Source organism: Vicugna pacos, chromosome 26, assembly GCF_048564905.1.
Source record: "Vicugna pacos chromosome 26, VicPac4, whole genome shotgun sequence".
Lineage (NCBI taxonomy): Eukaryota > Metazoa > Chordata > Mammalia > Artiodactyla > Camelidae > Vicugna > Vicugna pacos.
In genome coordinates, this window is record NC_133012.1 from 17,702,524 (window position 1) to 17,720,511 (window position 17,988).

Genomic DNA, 17,988 nt, shown 5'->3' on the forward strand with positions numbered 1-17,988 from the left:
ACCTAAATTACTCAGTAAAACAAAAAACAGGGTGTGTGACACTGTTCTTCAACTTAATACGTATGTAACTATAACAGGTCACTTAAACTCCATTTCCTCATGGTTAAATAGCCAAAACTTGTTCTAGCAAACAATACCATACGAGTTCAATGATGTAATATATGTAAAATTGCTTTGTAATCTTAAAAAGAATAAAAATGTAAATTATTATTATAGGAAATGTGAATGTTTTAGAAAGACACTTTAATAAAGCATATATTTAGGTTAAATCAGGAGCAAAAGTATTACAGATTTTCCATTTCCTTACTTCTGCCCCCAGGCACAAATGTCCTCATGCTGCCTTGCATCAGAGGACAGTTTAACTGTAGCTGCTTTTCTCCCTGAATCTGTCCTGAGAACTCTATTAACAAATTGATTGTGCCTTTGCGTTTCTTTCCAATCTCTCCAGATTGCCTTTATCTGTATTAGGAAAAGCTTAATAGGTTAATTTCTAAACCCAAGGGAAATGCATATTTACATATTAATGATGGTGAGATTAAATCCTTTAATAAGGTATTTTATGGCTCCTTCTGTAACTATGTCAGACTTTCAGGGGATCACAGTGGTCTTGAAGAATAAAAGAAGATGGGTGATTACCTTAGCTGGCTTGAGAAACCTCACTTGCATGGAAAAGTAGTTCATTTCTGGAAGTGAAAGAAATGTAGCATTTTTGATACAAAATATTGTATATGAATATTAAAATTTCTAAAATGACCTAGCCTGATGAAAGACTGAAACAATATCACTATTCAAATGCAACATGATTTTTAATGTCTTTCATGAAAATCTTTTTTTACCAGAAATACACTGGCACGGTGGGAAAGCTACATACAGTCTTTAAAATAAAATGATATCTGATTGATCTTCCAGTGTCTATTAGGACAAGTTGTAACGTATGTTATACTATTTAAAAAGAAAACTTAAGACCATATTATTCAAGGCCTCCCTATTTCACCACAAATTCTGCCATTTTCAAGCGTTTTCTCAGAATAATAGGACTTTGAGTAGAAGCAGGTTCATAATTGAAACGGTTACAATAGAACTTTCTCTTTGGTAGAAAGAACAAATAATAGATCTGAGGACCGATTAAATATGATTGTTCAGGCACATTAATACTGGGGAGCACTTACAAGTTTCCAATTTTCACTTTCCATGATTGGCAGCATGTATCTGATGAGCGGAGTTTCAGTTTGCGCAGGAAGATATCTGAAGAGGAGATGGATTATAATGTTCAACTCAGGACAACTTATGCACTGGGTCAGTTCAGACGGGCTTCCAAGAACCGAAAAAACAGAAACGTTAAGATTTGTACTCCACCTGCTTCATGCACTGTTACAGTGTAAGTCGTGTCCTAATTATAACTCTTTATTTCCTTCATTCTTCTAAGGGCAACCAACTGCTTTTTACAGTATCACGTCGAAGTTCTAGAGAGTGGATGTATTTAGTGTGACTTCGTGTCAGTAATTTGGAGATGTAATTATTGTTCTTTAAAGGGACTTGATGGCAAGGGAAGTTCATTGTCACTTTTCTCACTTATAATACATGATGCTACATCAGAAACACAACCCTGTCCCACAGGAAATGGACTATTTCCTGTAAAAGGAGCTTGATCACTTCAGTTTAAGTTAGTGATTTCTGAATCACAGATGGCTGGCTTGCCAAGAACACTGTGTCTTATTTTCTGTTACTTTTATCTTATCTGGGGTCTCAAGTCAGTGTCTAATCAATCTATGACAATACCTTTTCTAGGAGATCCTTAGAACTTAGAGGTGTCTGTGAAATTAGGAGTGTCAGAACCATCTCCCCACACCACAGATATTTGGAGGGATCTGAAGGACTTAAAGTACCCACACAATTACCCACTGGAAGCCTTCCCCTACCTCTACCACTGTGGGGGTGGGGGCGTTCCTCACCTGGTAACTCAGACCTAGTGACACCTACTCGAGGGAGGGGTTGGTAGGGAGGAGACTGTCCCTGTCTTCACGGAGGCTGGAGAACCTGAGGCAATGTTAGAAAAACGCCCTCCTGAAGGCCGAGGACTGATGATAGGAACTAAGTGTATTTGCTGGACAACTATGGAAAAGTATTAATGCATGAAATTTGGCAGAAGTCATACGTTGTGTACAATTGTGTGTATTGTATTTTATAAATTAGCTTTTGGTGTTTTATGTGCTTGCTTATTTTTACAGACATGGCATCACTGTACCATATACACTTTAGTTACCGAAAAATAGATCTTGGCATGTTTTTTGCATCCCTACACAGAGAGCTTTCGTCCCAGCTCGTGCTCTGGTATGCAGTGGATGCACTGTAACTTATGTAACCAGTTTTTTCTTGTCTTTTTTTAACAAGCAATGTGGAAAAACAAAAGAAACAAAATGTCTTTTGTTGGTGCTGTGACCCTCCCAGAAAGTGACCATTTTCGCAGGACACCCTAGGATAAAGGGAGGTGCTTACAGCCTGTGACAACGACCTGGGGTCTTGGGTTACCCCAGCCCCTGTATAGTCACTCTGAGGGCTAAGGTCTCAGCCCGTGACCAACTCACCCACGGCGCGGAGCCTGGGAATGCTGCACCCGTGTAGAATTCTTTAAGTGCTTTTCTCTCTGATCATGTAATTCTCTTTTCCTATCACGACCCTTCAACAAATTTGATTTCTTCATAGTTCTGCAAGGCTGTAATGAGAGACAAACTGTCAAGCTAGAAAAAGACACGTGGTCCCCTCTGACAGCCACATCTGTTTTTATATCACATCCACCTACCTTCCTGGGGGAAGGTCAGTGCTGATCTGACTCCCTGCGTCTACCTGGTAACAGTACTGACAGACAAGATAACTGCACAGGTGTGGTAGCGAAGGAGATAAGTGTCTGAGAACCTCCTCTAGGTTCTGGGCTTGGAAGATGTGTACATCTGAGGTCACGCTACAGCTGTCTCCCTCAGTGCAGTGGATTTCAGGATTCTTCCTGTTTTACAGGCCATGAGCCAGGCGAGGTGGTGGTGCCACCCAGAGGGAGCACTGATCTCACAAACCGGGCACCCTCCTGCAGCGACTTGTTACACAGAGTACAGTGAGGTGGACTCTGGACGTAATCTTTTAAACGATAAGAATTGCTGTGTTTTATTTTACCCCTCTACCTTTTCCCGTGTTTGTTTACTCCATGGTGTCACTTTTTTTTTCCCTGACATCCATGCGTCATGTTTTCCTTTGTTTACTAAACCTACCAGGCCTTTCTTCTCTGAAAAATGCCTCCGTGCTCCAAATTCATCTCTGCTTTCCACCAAAACCTCCACTTCTTTCTTTCTGCCTAATCACAGCTAAGACAGAAATATTCTTGGAGTAGGACTGACGACCAGATCTTGCGTGAGCTTCACAGAAGCACTTGTACTTAACAGCCTAAGTGAAAGTCGTCCTGGGTAAAATCTCGGGCATGTGACAGAAAGAGACAGGAGGAGAAACCGGAATTGAAGCACGACACTGTAAACCCTGCTTTTAACAGCAACCCAAGGAAACCTTCAGTAGCAGGAGGGTGAGCACAGTATGGAGGGGAATTCTCTGCATGTTTAAATTCAAGAAGTTACCTGAGTCTTCCACTTGGATTAGTAATTACAATTTATTTACATCTGGCTCTTGGAATATTAAGTCTAATCTTTTTGGGGCCTAAATGGCCTCAAGATGTGTAGGTATTACAGCAATAATGTAATAAAGTTTGATGATTTGTATATTCAAAAAAGCTGGAATTACTAGTGAGAATTGCAATTTAATTGCAAGAATGTGTTATCGATGTGTGAGTCCAAATTTTATTGACAGACCTAGAAAATCGTTACAATAACAATGTAAGTGTATATAATGAAAACATTGACTTTGAAAAATAGGGAGCATGTGTGAAGCATATGTGTACAGGAAACGCCTAAGAAATATTAAGGGAGTTATTTTGATTGAGAAACTTTAAAATATATAACTTTATGGATTCCTGTATTCTATAGAAGTTCATGGGTTCATATATAATATTCATATAAAATTGGTTATTTTTATAATCTTAAAAACCTACTATTCCAGTAATTTTTTTTCCAGTTGGAATGAATCTTGTTCCCTGTGCATTCTGTGACTCCTAAAGAAAAAAGGTCACTCCCCACAATGAATCATAAAATCTCCTGCACATTTTTTCTCAAAAGCATGTTCAAAACTGTTATTTCATTTTTACACATTTACAAATGAGATACATAGTAAGGTATGTTGCATCATTTTACAGATATGGAAATTGATGCCCAAAGAGGTCATATGTCTTGCCTGAAGTATTAAAATCAGGATTAGAACTTCATTTTCCCTTTTCTAACTGAATACATTTTCTACTAGGTTATATTGCTTTCTGGAGTAAGAATCTCATCATTTATATATATGCGTGTATATATATAATATGATATAAATGATGATATCATTGTGAGTGGGCAATAGTTAAAATCATTTCTATTTTTATTTAATCCCGTCTTACATTTCTCTTGCATGCCTCTTATACCTATATTTCCCTTAAAATCCATTTTTCAGACATGTGTCTTTTCACAATACACATTTTACATTTTCTTGGACTCTGTTTACTTTTCCTTTTGTTTTATCCTTTTTAATATCAGCAAAATCAAATGTCTAAGCCTTTATTTTTATTTATTTTTCAGCACTAAAATGTGTTTGCACAAATATGAAATATTATGTGATTCTGGGATAGTATTTAGTCATGTTTTGGAAGATAAAGATAAATGTTTTATCAGGTCAAACAACCTGGGAATTTAAGATGACAGCAAAGAATATGTACTTCAGAGATAAGTAAGATATTGTTATCAATAATACAATAGCTCCTCAGAATCACAGAGTATTTAAAAAGTAACACCTGTACACTCTACTTAAAAACAATAGTCATAACAGAATAAGTTGAGATATAAATGTATTTTAATGTGATTTTTTTCTCCTCCATTGGTGTAAGACAGTAGCATTTTTTTAACCTGAACTCGTCTAATTCCATTATTCTCTCTAAAATTTTCCTTATACTTGAGCCACGATGATCTTTCTCAACTGAAATGTGATCATATCATTCTCCTTCAGTGATAAATCTCAGCATCAGGATGAAGGCCAAGCTCCTTATTAAGTCCGATATGACAGGACTTTAAATCTACGCGGCAGCATCCTGGCCTGCAGCCCCTTCTCGCTGGAGCACCCTCTTTCTCACAGGACATCGTGCCTGGTTAGCCTTCACTTAAGCATCACTTGATCTTCAACACCTTCCCTGAAATACAGACCCGGGTAAGGTGTTCTGGGAGCACCCTAAAGCTCACCTCACTAATTGGAATTATTTGCTTACCTTTGTCCCCACTGGGCAGTAGTCTTTATGAGTACACAGTAACATTGGGTCATCAGTATATCTTAGGATCTAAAAAACATGTGTTTAATAAATATTGGACTAATGAGTGCATGTCTACAGTTGTAGCTAATCTCACTGTGCTGGGAACTGTGACTGTCTTGACAAATACTACTGCTGTCCAGCCCTGTGAATACCTCATGCAGAGAATGTACGTGGTCACCCCCGTCCAGTTAAATCTGTACGGATTTACACAAATTGTTGCAGGTTTATTCTGATTCTTAACTTTAGATATATGCTATATCCTTTATATTTCCTGAGTTATTTCAGTTTTGATGACGACAGAGAAGATACTAAAACCAAAAGAAATACTACATGAAGTAATGATACAATACAGTATAATAACAGAAGGCAACATATTTTAAAATAGGCGTTTGTGGGTTAATAATAGCATTCCTGGTCAGCTTTCTGTCAGAGCAAAAGTGGAACTAGTATAACAACAGGCCTGCTTTATGGAAAAGCATTGATAAAAAATTTACATGACTGGTGATAAATCTGAGCTGGCTTCCTACAAAACAGATTCCTCAGTACACAGTGACTTTCCCAAAGAACACATTTGCATGATCTTCAAGTTCACCGCTAGAGAGACTCTAAATAATAATCAGGCCATAAACCTAGAGGAAGGCGTTTTAGATTGTCATATAATCGGCACAGAGAACTCTGAGAATTACAATAGAGGCTGAGCCTTGGTAATCCTTCTTGGATAATAATGAAAATAATTAGGAAGGCTTCAAACAGTCTGTCTCTGTAGAAGTTTAGTGTCCTCAATGTGAAAGAGCAAGAACACTGAGAGTTGTCTAATGGCTTTGTTGAACGGATCTAATGAGGCAAGTTTTACCCTCTGACACAAATTGGATCTTGGCTGATGAAAACTGAAGCTACTGTTGCAAAGAACATTCAGACTCTTGCGTATTTTTTACCGATTTGAACAAACCATGTGGAAAAGTAATGATACACCTGCCTTAAATCATTTAGCCTCTCAAATTGGCTGTTCATTTAGAATCAAACTGGAGATCTTTTCCAAGGGAGCAAAAAAAAATGTTCAAATGTTTATGTTAATTTTATAACTTTTCCTTTAGTCATTTGTGTAGTCAAGACAGAATCTCAATTATATTTATTAGAAAAACTAAGGTCAACAAATAGAGGAACCTTGAACCTAATGTCTGGATTTCTGAGCTCTACCCTTATATATTCTGTTGCATAACACTGTAGCTGTAGGACGTTTTCATCTAAATGCTGAGCACATTTCTTGCCAGCATTTGTTATTTGTGTTCTTTCTGACGATGGGGCCATCTGACAGGTGTGAGACGGTGTCTCACTGTGGCTTTGATTTGCATTTCCCTGATATTAGTGATGTTGAGCAGCTTTTCATGTTCCTGTTGGTCATCTGCATTTCCTCTTTTTGGAAAAATGTCTGTTCGGTTCTTTTGCCTGTGTATTAAATGGGTTGTTTGTTTGCTTTTTGATTGAAGTACAGTTGATTTAAAATGTTGTATTAGTCTCTGGTGTACAGCATGGATGGACTTTGAGGGCATTATGCTAAGTGCAACGAGTCAGACAGAGAAAGACAAATGCTGTAAGATATCACTTACATGCGGAATCTAAAAAAATACAACAAACTAATGACTATAACAGAAAAGAAACAGACTCACAGATGTAGAGAAGGAACTAGGGGTTACCAGTGGGGAGAAGGAAGGGAGAGGGGCAAGATGGAGGTGGAGGATTAAGAGGTACAAACTATCAGGTACAAAAAAGCTACAAGGATGTATTGTACACTGTGGGGAATATAGCCAGTATTTTATAACTATACCCTAAACTTTAAAAACTGAATCACTGTATCATATACCTGTAACATATAATATTGTACATCAACCATACTTCAGTTTAAAAAAATGATATCATAAAGTAAGTACATAAATAAAGTTAAAAAATAATTTTCAGTAAGGCATTTATTGGAAATATTCAGGTTGAAAATTATCTATTCTTTTCCTGATAAAAAATAGTTTCCAGTTCATGAATGCATCCTTTTTTCCTTTCTTTCCCTGAAAAACACAGGTAGGAAGATAAATAGTTGATCTTTAACAAGCTCTCTGTGTGACTGTGTACATGTATAAATTTTAGTAACATCTACTGGTTTTGGTTTCTAAGAGCCAGCGAATGCTGGTAAAATCAATGTGATACAGTGGTGCTCCTGTTTGACATGGGATGCCAATAGAAAGCCTACTGGATTAAGCGATTCTTCGTAGAAATACTAAGACTTATCATAAACCTATCGGGAAAGTAGAGTGAAAGTAGAAATTGTTTTCTGCCATTTCCCATATAAATTAATCAGTTCTCACTTTATACTTGTAATGCTGCTAATGGTTCTTGGGAAAATAGGTCTTAAAATTCAAGTATTTATTTCATTTCTCCATTTGTTGTTATTTTAACAGTTTACCAAGATTTTACAGTAGTGCTTTATCTTGCTGCCTCTTAAATGTGACTTCTTCATGGCCTCTCCACTAAATTGCATCTATCTCAGATACGTGGATAATTAACTTTCAAGTGACACCTGATCAAAGTCTCTATACTTGACTGTCTCTCACAATAAGAATTGGACTCATACCAGATCAATTATTTTTGAGAATATGTGACTCAGGAAATTCTAGTTACTGTATTTCTCCCCAAATTATAAATAGAATTGTTTGAATATAAATAGAATTGCCTTTGAGTCTGATCTTCAAGAACTGTCGATATTTTTATAGGCTTTTATATACCTTTCCTGTGCTGTTAAGTACCTTCGGAGCACATTCAAAAATGTTATCCTTCTCTTGCTTTTTGGTCAGGATCACTTGAACAAAAAGCCACACAAAGGAATTTCAGAAGCAGCAAAATGTGCCTTGTGGCCAAAATTAGTGCCCCTCCCTGTATTGTTTTGAGGTTATAATAGACTTCCTCAACAGACGTGAAATTTCAGCAGTGGTATAACTCTTGAGCAAACAAGAGGCTTTACCTCCAGAATGCTATCTTTTAAGTATGACAGATAACATATATGGGGATATCTGTATGCAGCCTCAACCAAGACAGCCCAGTCCAACTGCAGGCACGTCTAAGAATTAGAAAGCTTTTCAATGCTTTGAACATGCTCTTAAAAATTCCATTTTCTCTCAGAACACTCTCTGAATCTTTCTCTTCATTTCTCTTCCCTTCTATCTTCTGACATGTTCAATTCTTCACATGACCCTACTGTTTTGACCACCATCCAGTCTCCTTTATTCCACTGCCACTATCTTGAACTTCTTCTCTATGCACTGTCATAATTTTTTGCTCACCAGTATCCTTCCTCCTGAAATTTGGCCACTTCTCCCACCAATTTCCAAGAACAAGACTCACATCACATATAGAAGTTAACTCGGCAGTGTGCTCGGCGGTCCTGCGGATCTGTCTCTTGCTTCAACAGTGTTTGGACGGAACAGACCCAGGGACGCCCCTTGCTCCAGCCTCCGACCACCCTTCAACCTTTTTTCCAGTCGCTTCCTTCAGAACCAGCCACTGTGCTATCTTCAGCCTCTGGGACCAGCCAACACCGTTTTGTGAGCTTAACTCCTTATTACCGATCAACCATGAGCTCCCAGATTCGTCAGAATTATTCCAGCGAGGTTGAGGCCTCTGTCAACCACCTGGTCAACATGCATCTGCGGGCCTCCTACACCTACCTCTCTCTGGGCTTCTATTTTGACCGCGACGATGTGGCTCTGGAGGGTGTTGGCCACTTTTTCCGCAAATTGGCTGAGGAGAAGCAGGAGGGCGCGGAGCGTCTCTTGAAAATGCAAAACCAGCGCGGCGGCGGCGCCCTCTTCCAGGACGTGCAGGAGCCATCTCAAGATGAGTGGGGTAAAACCCAGGATGCTATGGAAGCTGCTATTGCCCTGGAGAAGAAGGCCCTTTTGGATCTGCATGCCCTGGGTTCTGCCCGTGCAGACCCACATCTCTGTGACTTCCTGGAGAACCACTTCCTGGATGAGGAGGTGAAACTCATCAAGAAGATGGGCGACCACCTGACTAACCTCCGCAGGCTCTCTGGTCCCCAGGCTGGGCTGGGAGAGTATCTCTTCGAAAGGCTCACCCTCAAGCATGACTAGGAGCCTCTGCAACCCAGCGGCCTTTACAGAGCCCCTCTGGTGTCAGGGCTTCTGCCTGAAGCCTCTCTGCAGTCACCAGGCAGCTTTTTAACCATCCTGGAGCCCTCTCCCAAGCCTTGGACCAAATAGAAATAAAGCTTTTTGCAACGGCAAAAAAAAAAAAAAAAAAAGAAGTTAACTCAAAATAGATGATAGATCTATGTGTAACATGGAAAACTATAAAACTTCTAGAAGAAAACACAGGAAACTAATAAAACACAAAAACTGGTAATATAGACTATCAAACTTAAAAACTTATAACCCTGTTAAGAAGATGAAAATCTAGGCATTAGCTAGCAAAAATATTTTTAAATCACGTATCTGAGAAAATCTTTATCCACAATACATAAAACATTTTCTAATCTCAACAATAAAGAATCAACTGAATTAGAAAATAGACAAAAGATGGTATAGAGCTGGCAAATAAGCATATGGAAGAAGATGTTCACCATTATCACCCACTAGGGAAATGGAAATTAAAGCTACATAGGATACTATTGCTTATCTATTAAAATGGCTAAAATTTTTAAATGCTGGCATGACCAAGTGCTAACAAGAATACAGAGCAACTGGATTTCTCACACATAGTTTATGGAAACGTAAAATATTGCAGTTATTCTGGAAAGCAGTTTGGTGGTTTCCTGTGAAGCTACCAACACACACGATACAGCCCAGCTCTCCTAGGTATTTACCCTAGAGGCATGAAAGCCTGGCGCAAGCGAACATGCACACAGACGTTCATGGCTGCTTTATTTGTAGTAGACAAAAACTGGAAACCACCCAAAAGCCCTTCAACTGGTGAACAGGTAAACAAGCTGTGATGCTGTAAATGCAAAGAAACAAACTACTGACACGATTTAGAAGGATTTCAAGGGCTTTATGCCGAATTAAAGAAAAGCCAATCTCAAAATGTTGCATGCGATATGATTTTGTTTATATAACAGTCTAAAACTGGCAAAATTATAGTGATGGGCAGTTAATCAATTGTTGCCAGAGGTAGGGTTGGGGAGGGTGGTATGAATATTAAGGAGTAACAAAGACGAGTGTCTTGGTGCTGATGGATGAGTTGTGCACCCTGATGGTAATACGGACTGTGGTGGTCAAGCAAATTTACACTTGTGATAAGATTTCAAAGAGCTATACACATAAAACAAAAGAGAGAAAGAAAAGAGTACATTTAACAGCTGTTGAAATCTATAAAAAGTCTGTCTGTGGTAAGAGTAGTGTACCGATGTCAGAGTCCTGGTTTTGACCACGTACTGTATTTATATAAAATATGATCACTGGGTGAAGCTGGGTTAAAACATGCTGGAAGTCTACAATTTTGCAACTTCTGGTAGGTAACATAGTTCAAAATAAGAAGTTGCAATTTTAAAAAGAAAAGAAGAGAACAGTGGATACTTAGGGACAATCTGGAGTCCACCACGTGGTGTTCAGTAAAGGACTTTGTCTTGAAGGACGGAATCACAAGGGTTTTTATTTTCAGATTTGTCTAACAATTAGTATGATAGCTTAAGCAAAGTTGTATTTAATAATAAATGAATCTAGAAGAAAACCAAGTGATTTAAAATTAAATTGTAACTAAATAGTAGGATGCTAACTAGTAATTGTCATATTATCACTTTAATTACTTTTTAAATTTGATTCTTAAAATTACTGATATCAATTAAAGCCAATATATTATTAAACTCTTTTTAGTTTCTGAATAAAAAGAATCCTTCTTAAGAAAAAAACTACTTAAAACTTTAATATATTAATTACTTGGATAATAAGTCATCAAATATGGGGGGGAGGATCTTTTAGTTTCTAATTTATATTACTTTGTCTACAAAGATTTTTAATAGAGGACAGGGAAAAACCCCTGTATTTTATATTCAACTCCATGCAGATTACTCCACATAAACATCTCTGAAATTGAATCTTTTAATTTCCAGACTATCTGAACAATTGAGTGAGTTTGGACACTAAATGTTGACCTTTGGTCTTAGATATACTTCACATGCTTCAAATATAATTGATTGCTTGTTGAGTCCAATTATTCCTCCAGTGCCTGTGGGATTCTTAAAAATCCCCAACATTTGCAGGAAATGACCTTTATCCTACTCCGTCATGCAACAGCTGTCAGAGATGCTTCTGCTGCCCGTTCTCTGTCACGCAGAGATAGGGTTTATCCAGTAAAACTTCTGTGGTTTGGCCAGTAAAACTGCAGAGCTTCATTTTTTAAGACTCTTATTTTGACATTGATGAAGATACCAGGTGACAACAACAAAGATAAATGTCAGTGATTACCACGGGAGATTTATAGCTGGCCCAAGTCTTCAGCAATGGAAATAGCTAGAAGCTATGTAAATCCTTAGGTTTTACCATATTAAGAGTAAATATTTGGATTGAAACCAGGAAAAGATTTAGTTGTCAATTACTTGGCACCAGACTGAAAATTCCTCCTGGACATAAACCCTGAGTTCAGTTAATTGCCTCAGGAAGCTGGCCTCTAGTTTGGGGGCTTGAAATGAATTAAATAGTCATCGCAATAATCAAGAACTTTTGAGAGAAAAGGATTCACTAAGCTGTTGTTTTCCCCAGAACATGAAGTCTGCTTTTAGATCAAGCTATTCAGTTTCAATCCAAGGTAAGAAAAAATAGCTTAAGAGGGGAGGGTAATAGCTCAGTGGCAGAGCTCATGCTTAGCATGAACGAGGTCCTGGGTTCAATCCCCAGTATCTCCATTAAAAAATAATAAAGTAAAGAATACTTTAAAAATAAATAAATAAGAAAGAAAAATAGTCTAGGTGAATATGTACTATTGTCTTTTAAATTTCTTTTCTTTCTTTTACAATTTTGATGCTTCTCTTCCACATTACTGGTTTTCCCCAAGCATCTGGTGTTTCCTGGCTGTGCTCAGTCACATTTACTATGGAGCAATTAAAATGTGTAGTATATATAAATGGAATAGGTTTCCTTGGCAACCGCATAGGTTGGTTTCTGCGCAGGACTTTCCCTGAATGAGGGCCTTGGCAGCAGCGGTCTGAATGAGTGTCGGTGATCTCGGGGTTCTTGCTGTAAGGTGCCTGGGTAAAGAGCAGGCAGCCAGGGTGCTGGGAGTCCGTGTCGTTTCCAGTTTAAGGAGGACTTTCTCTGACGGAAAGGGCTCTAGCGTATTTCGTCTCTGAAGAAGTTGTCCTTCGTGTTTTCCTTCCTGTTTGCCTTGCTGCCTGCTGAGGAGGCCCAGCACTCCCGGAAGCTCTGCTCTCACTTCCTCTCACGGTCCGATACGCACACTGGGAACGTCCCTTGTTACTTAGAAGGCAGTTCTCCAGACTTAGCTCTGGGGCAAAAGCCAATCGAGCTGGGTGCCATTTTGAATCAGTGCCAGTCTTTGTAGTTTCTTTCCACAGGTTGTGATCATAATGTTTTACAAATTATGACTATATCCCCATGCCATTTACTGTATTTTCTAAAAAGTTTCTAATAGCTGCATAGTAGTCTACTTATGTTGCTATCAAAATGTATTTGTTCATGCACCTGTTAGTGGACATTTAGATTACTTCCAATTTTATCATATATAACACTGTAATTAATATTTTTATATGGACATAATTGTCCATCTATAATTATTTCCTAGAAGTGGAACTGTGGTTACAAAGTGAGTGAACATTTTGAAATTATTTAATATCTATTGAGAAATTATATTCTAGATCGTTTACACGAAGTTACCCTCCCACCAGCAGTACCTGGGACTCCCTCTTTCCCCGGTCTCTCTTGTAAATTTTATTTTGGTTTTGAAACTTACTGATTGTATCAGTAAAAAAATAATATCACTTTATCTGGACTTTGTTGTTGTTATTTATGCAGTTGAGTTTTTCCACATTTATAGACCACTATATAAAACATGTTTAACTGTGGGAATACTACTGAGTGAATAGATTTCTTTCCTAATTAGACTGTATGCACACTTTATTTTTAAAAAAGAAATAAAATCTGGAGCAGCGGGTGTCATGACTACCCATAGTCTTTTAATTCTTGATGAAAATGCCAGCGTGCTATTTAAAGGCAAATAAAATAAGATGTTACAAATTTATTTTATTTTGAAGTAATGCAATGTCATCAGTCAGTGGAGTTTAAAGCTATTTCCTTGCTTTTAGTAGATAATTTTGCATTTTTATAATGTCCATAAAGTTGACTTGATTTTCATTGTGAAGGGAGTTTCACATCGTCACTCCTCAGGTGTTTCCAAACAGGGTCATTTCATACATGTCATAAGTTCTATACATTTGTTTGACTTTTCAGACTGTTTGCAAGTCAAAGTGATCTGTCCAGAAATTATTAAAATTTCAATTATCATTAAAAAGCAAAGTCAGCTTCAGTACAGAATATACACTGTGCTGGCCCTTGCTAGGAAAAGAAGCAACGTTAAGTTGCTGATCCTAGGCTCTCAGTTAAATCTAAAGCAATGTTAAGTCACATCAATTATTCTAAAGGGGCTGAAGCTGTCTCAGGGGAAGCCAGGGAGGGCTTCTGCATTTCAGAGGACTACCCTGAGGTGTTCTGTATTGGGAGTCACACTCTGCAAGGAGTATAATTCAATGAAAAGAGTGCAGAATGAGCCCTTTGTTTTTTTTTCCTTAAAAAAATCTATTCTTCATCATCATGTTGGTTGAACTAACCACTCATTTATTACTGGGAAACCTATGATTTCTAACAGCTCCTTAAACATATCAAGAAATGCTTACTTTAATTTATTTAATCGGTGGAAACCATCAACAGCAGAGTTTTTCTCCCCCAAGTGGCATCAAGGTAACAAGAGAAAATGGGGAATAAATGCACAATGAAGTTGCTGTATCTCAAAGAGCAGAAAGAGCAGACAATGGAAATATGAAAATGCAGGGATGATGACATGATAGGAAAAAAGAAGAGTGGGCGCAGTGAGGAAACTCAGTCACAATTCTCTTGACCGCTCCTGCCTTCCTGCGCTTCCCTCACCCTACGCCTGTGCCAAAGAGCACAAGGAACTGGCTCCACACTCACTCCTTCGGCACCCAGAGACGGAGGGGCCAGCTGACCTGGGCTCTTATTTTGTGAATGTCTTGCACCTGACCTGATTTCCACCCCAAAGGACAATCTTCTTTTTTCTCACCACTCGAAAGCTCAAAGAAATTTGGTTTTCACACCAAACTAAAGTAGCACTGAAAAGATGACCTGTGGAAGAGAAAAATGAGAAAAAAAACAGACGGGAACAGGGGAGATTGGAGAAGAATAAAATGGGGTGGTAAGAATGTTTATCAATTCTCGCAAGAAGAAAAAGTAAAATTCTAATACCTTTCGTGTTAGCCCAATAAACTCTTCCTAACGCTGTGTATTATTTTACTTATGTGTGCCTTGTTGGCATGCATTTGAATTCACTCTTAGTCTCGGCTTCTAGCTTTCTCAGTTACACTCAGAGGCAAACCACCCACACTTATTCCCAAAGATGCTTGGCACATGTAGTGTCTACACACATATTCAGAGGAAGAGAGAGAAGTGTGAGCCAGGTGGTCAAAAGACAAACAGTGAAACAGAAAAATGTAATTAGCAAAGCAGAAATAAATAAAGGGAAAAAGTGAATCCTGTAAGGAAGAAAGAGATGGATGGAGAGAATTGATGGATGGAGAGAATTATGTGGAGGATTTATGGTTCCAACCCATCATCCAAGGACTGAAACAAGAATCTGAACTCAGATTTCTGTCCCTGAAGGCTATGATCTAAAATAAGACACCTTCGGTGTGATGAGTGTGACAAAAAAGAGATGTGTGAGCAGTGAGACTTTATAACATAATCTGTCAATCATATGGCTCTTATAACGTTCTCTCATACTGCTGCCCGAAGGAGGAATGTTGGGGCTGTATGTTTCTACCTGCATTAAAGCTCCATGCATCAAATTCTCAGGAACAAGTACAGCTATACGCAGAGTGATCTGAAGTCACAGAAATGTCGGAAATAACTCCTGGCCCAAAACTGCTCTGATGAGGGAACAGATGGGTGGCAGCATGGAGTTTCCATACACATTTGTGAAAAACAGTCAATGTCAGCAAACAACATCCATGGTAACAAGTCTCAGATCCCCGAGAGGGTATCTCCCACTACAGGTGGGTAAACATCTGCCAGAAGTTGTGACCGGCAGAAGCTTTACCGTGGTGGTGCCCACTCTCCCCAGTGTCTCCCACAGAGCATTCCATTAAACATTCCGCCCAGTCAGCCTTACTTTATCAAAAAAAGTATTTGGCACTTTACCTTATGGGGTGTGCATTTAGGATATGTGTTCCAATCACATACTGTTCTTTCAGATTCCTGAGAGAGGGAACAGGGAAAATAACCATGAATGAATTTATGGGAGTTAGTACAATAACCCTAAAAAAAAAAGCCATTTTTGTTTAGAAGATTGAGTACAAAAGAGTGATACCTAATTATTCCTGTATGTATTACATATTGCTGTATGTAATTAGATCTGTGTGACTGGCCCTTGTATCTATTGCTACCAAGAAAATGATCACAAACTTGGTGGCTCAAACCAACAAAAATGTCTGCTTTTACAGTTCTGGAAGTTAGAAGTCCAGCATGACTGAAACTGGACTAAAATCAGTGTGTTAGTTGGGGAGGGGGATGCATTTCCTTCTGGATACCCTTGAGAAGAGTCTATTTCCTTGCATTTCCTAGTTTCTAGAAGCCCACCAACATTCCTTGGCTCTGGCCCCCTTCCTCCATCTTCAGAGCCACCAGTGTTGTATTACTCTGACCATTCTCAAGTAGTCACAGCTCACTCTGTCTCCTGCCTCCTTCTTAAACTTCTAAGGACTCTTGTGATGACACTGGGCCCACCCAAGTAATCCAGGATAATCTCCCCATTTCAAAGTCCTTAACTTTAATTACATCTGAAAGCCCTTCTGCCATGTAGGGTAACACAGCCACAGGTTCCAGAGGTTACAATGTGGATGTCTCTGGGGGACCATTATTCTGCCTATCACAGACCCACTGCCTCATATAGAGTTGGTAACAGAAAAAACGGAAAGGAGACAAACATAATTCATATAACATTGACTGTTACAATGTAGATGTTTAAAATGTTACTACTTCAGTGAGATGAAACTAAGTTTTATACTCCACGTGGCCCAAGCAGTACTTTTCTACTTTAATAAAAATGACAGAAACTAAAAATACATAGAAACACAGTATAGGAAACAGTGAAGGAATCTAGACAAGAAATCAGAACACTTGTATGATGTTATTGGCCCATTTATATACTCTGAAGTTTAAGAAAAGTCATATTTTTAAAGGCCTTTTTTTATACATAAAATGGGGATATTAGTTACCATTACTGTCATATCCACAGACACTCTAAATATGATTTCTCATTCTGCTCATCTCAAGACATTATTGTAAAAATTACATGAGAAATCTTCATGTGAAAGTTCTTTGTAAATTACTGAACACCATACTATTAGAGATTTTCATAAGATTTTGAAAACACTTCACATATATCAACATCGATTTAGAGAAACTTGTAATGTATTTATTTGTTATTATTAAAGGATTTTTTAAATTTCTTTTTAAATAATACAACTATTGAGACAGACAGGATGTTTGTTGTCCCAAATCACAGAGTAACAGATTCAGAACATCCCAGTGTTCTGAACATAGGATTATTTCCCCTCACCTCCTGGTGCCCACTTTTACCTCTACCTGTGAATTAAGGGATTTAACATCCAGGAGAAAACACATGATATAATTTCAGTCCATGGTTGAAATCTTAGCCTCTAACAAAGTGAAACATGAGGGAGTCACAAGAAAAAAAGGGACGAATGTGAGGAGAGTGTCCAACTCAAATGAGAAGAAGAAAATTTGGATGCAATTAATTCCAGAGATTTATGAGTCTAGGGGAATGTAAAACAGTAATCCTAACAATTTGGAGTTAGACTTCAGAGTTTGTTTTAGTTTGGTTTTAGAGGAAATTTCAAAGAGTGTGGAATCATGCCCATGTAATGGTATCTGTCATATAGTAAAGAAAAAATTCCCGCACATCAATAAGCATATAAACAAGCATATAAAAAAGATACTTAACATCACTAATCATTAGAGAAATTCAATCAAAACCACAGTAAGATATCACCTCACACTTCACACACACATTAGAATGGCTACTATTAAAAACAAAACAAAACAAACAATAAAGCTAGAAGTTACAAGTATTGGTAAGGATGAGGAGAAATTAGAATCTCTGTGCACTGTGGATGGGAATGTAAAGCAATGCAGCCACTATTTTTAAAAAGTATGGAAGTTCCTCAAAAAATTAAAAATAGAATTACCATATCATCCAACAGCCCCACTTTGGGGTTTTAACCCCCCAAAATTGAA

At 38.1% G+C, this 17,988-nt stretch overlaps 1 long non-coding RNA gene across 1 annotated transcript; it reads right to left on the reverse strand.

The window, feature by feature from the left end:
• Positions 1–409: 409 nt before the first annotated feature.
• Positions 410–2,696, reverse strand: LOC140689492 (uncharacterized). The gene is made up of 3 exons (XR_012064495.1): positions 2,586–2,696; positions 1,170–1,311; positions 410–683 (listed from the first exon to the last, which is right to left on the reverse strand). It is a non-coding gene; the product is annotated as an uncharacterized lncRNA (long non-coding RNA).
• Between the last annotated feature and the right edge of the window lie 15,292 nt (positions 2,697–17,988).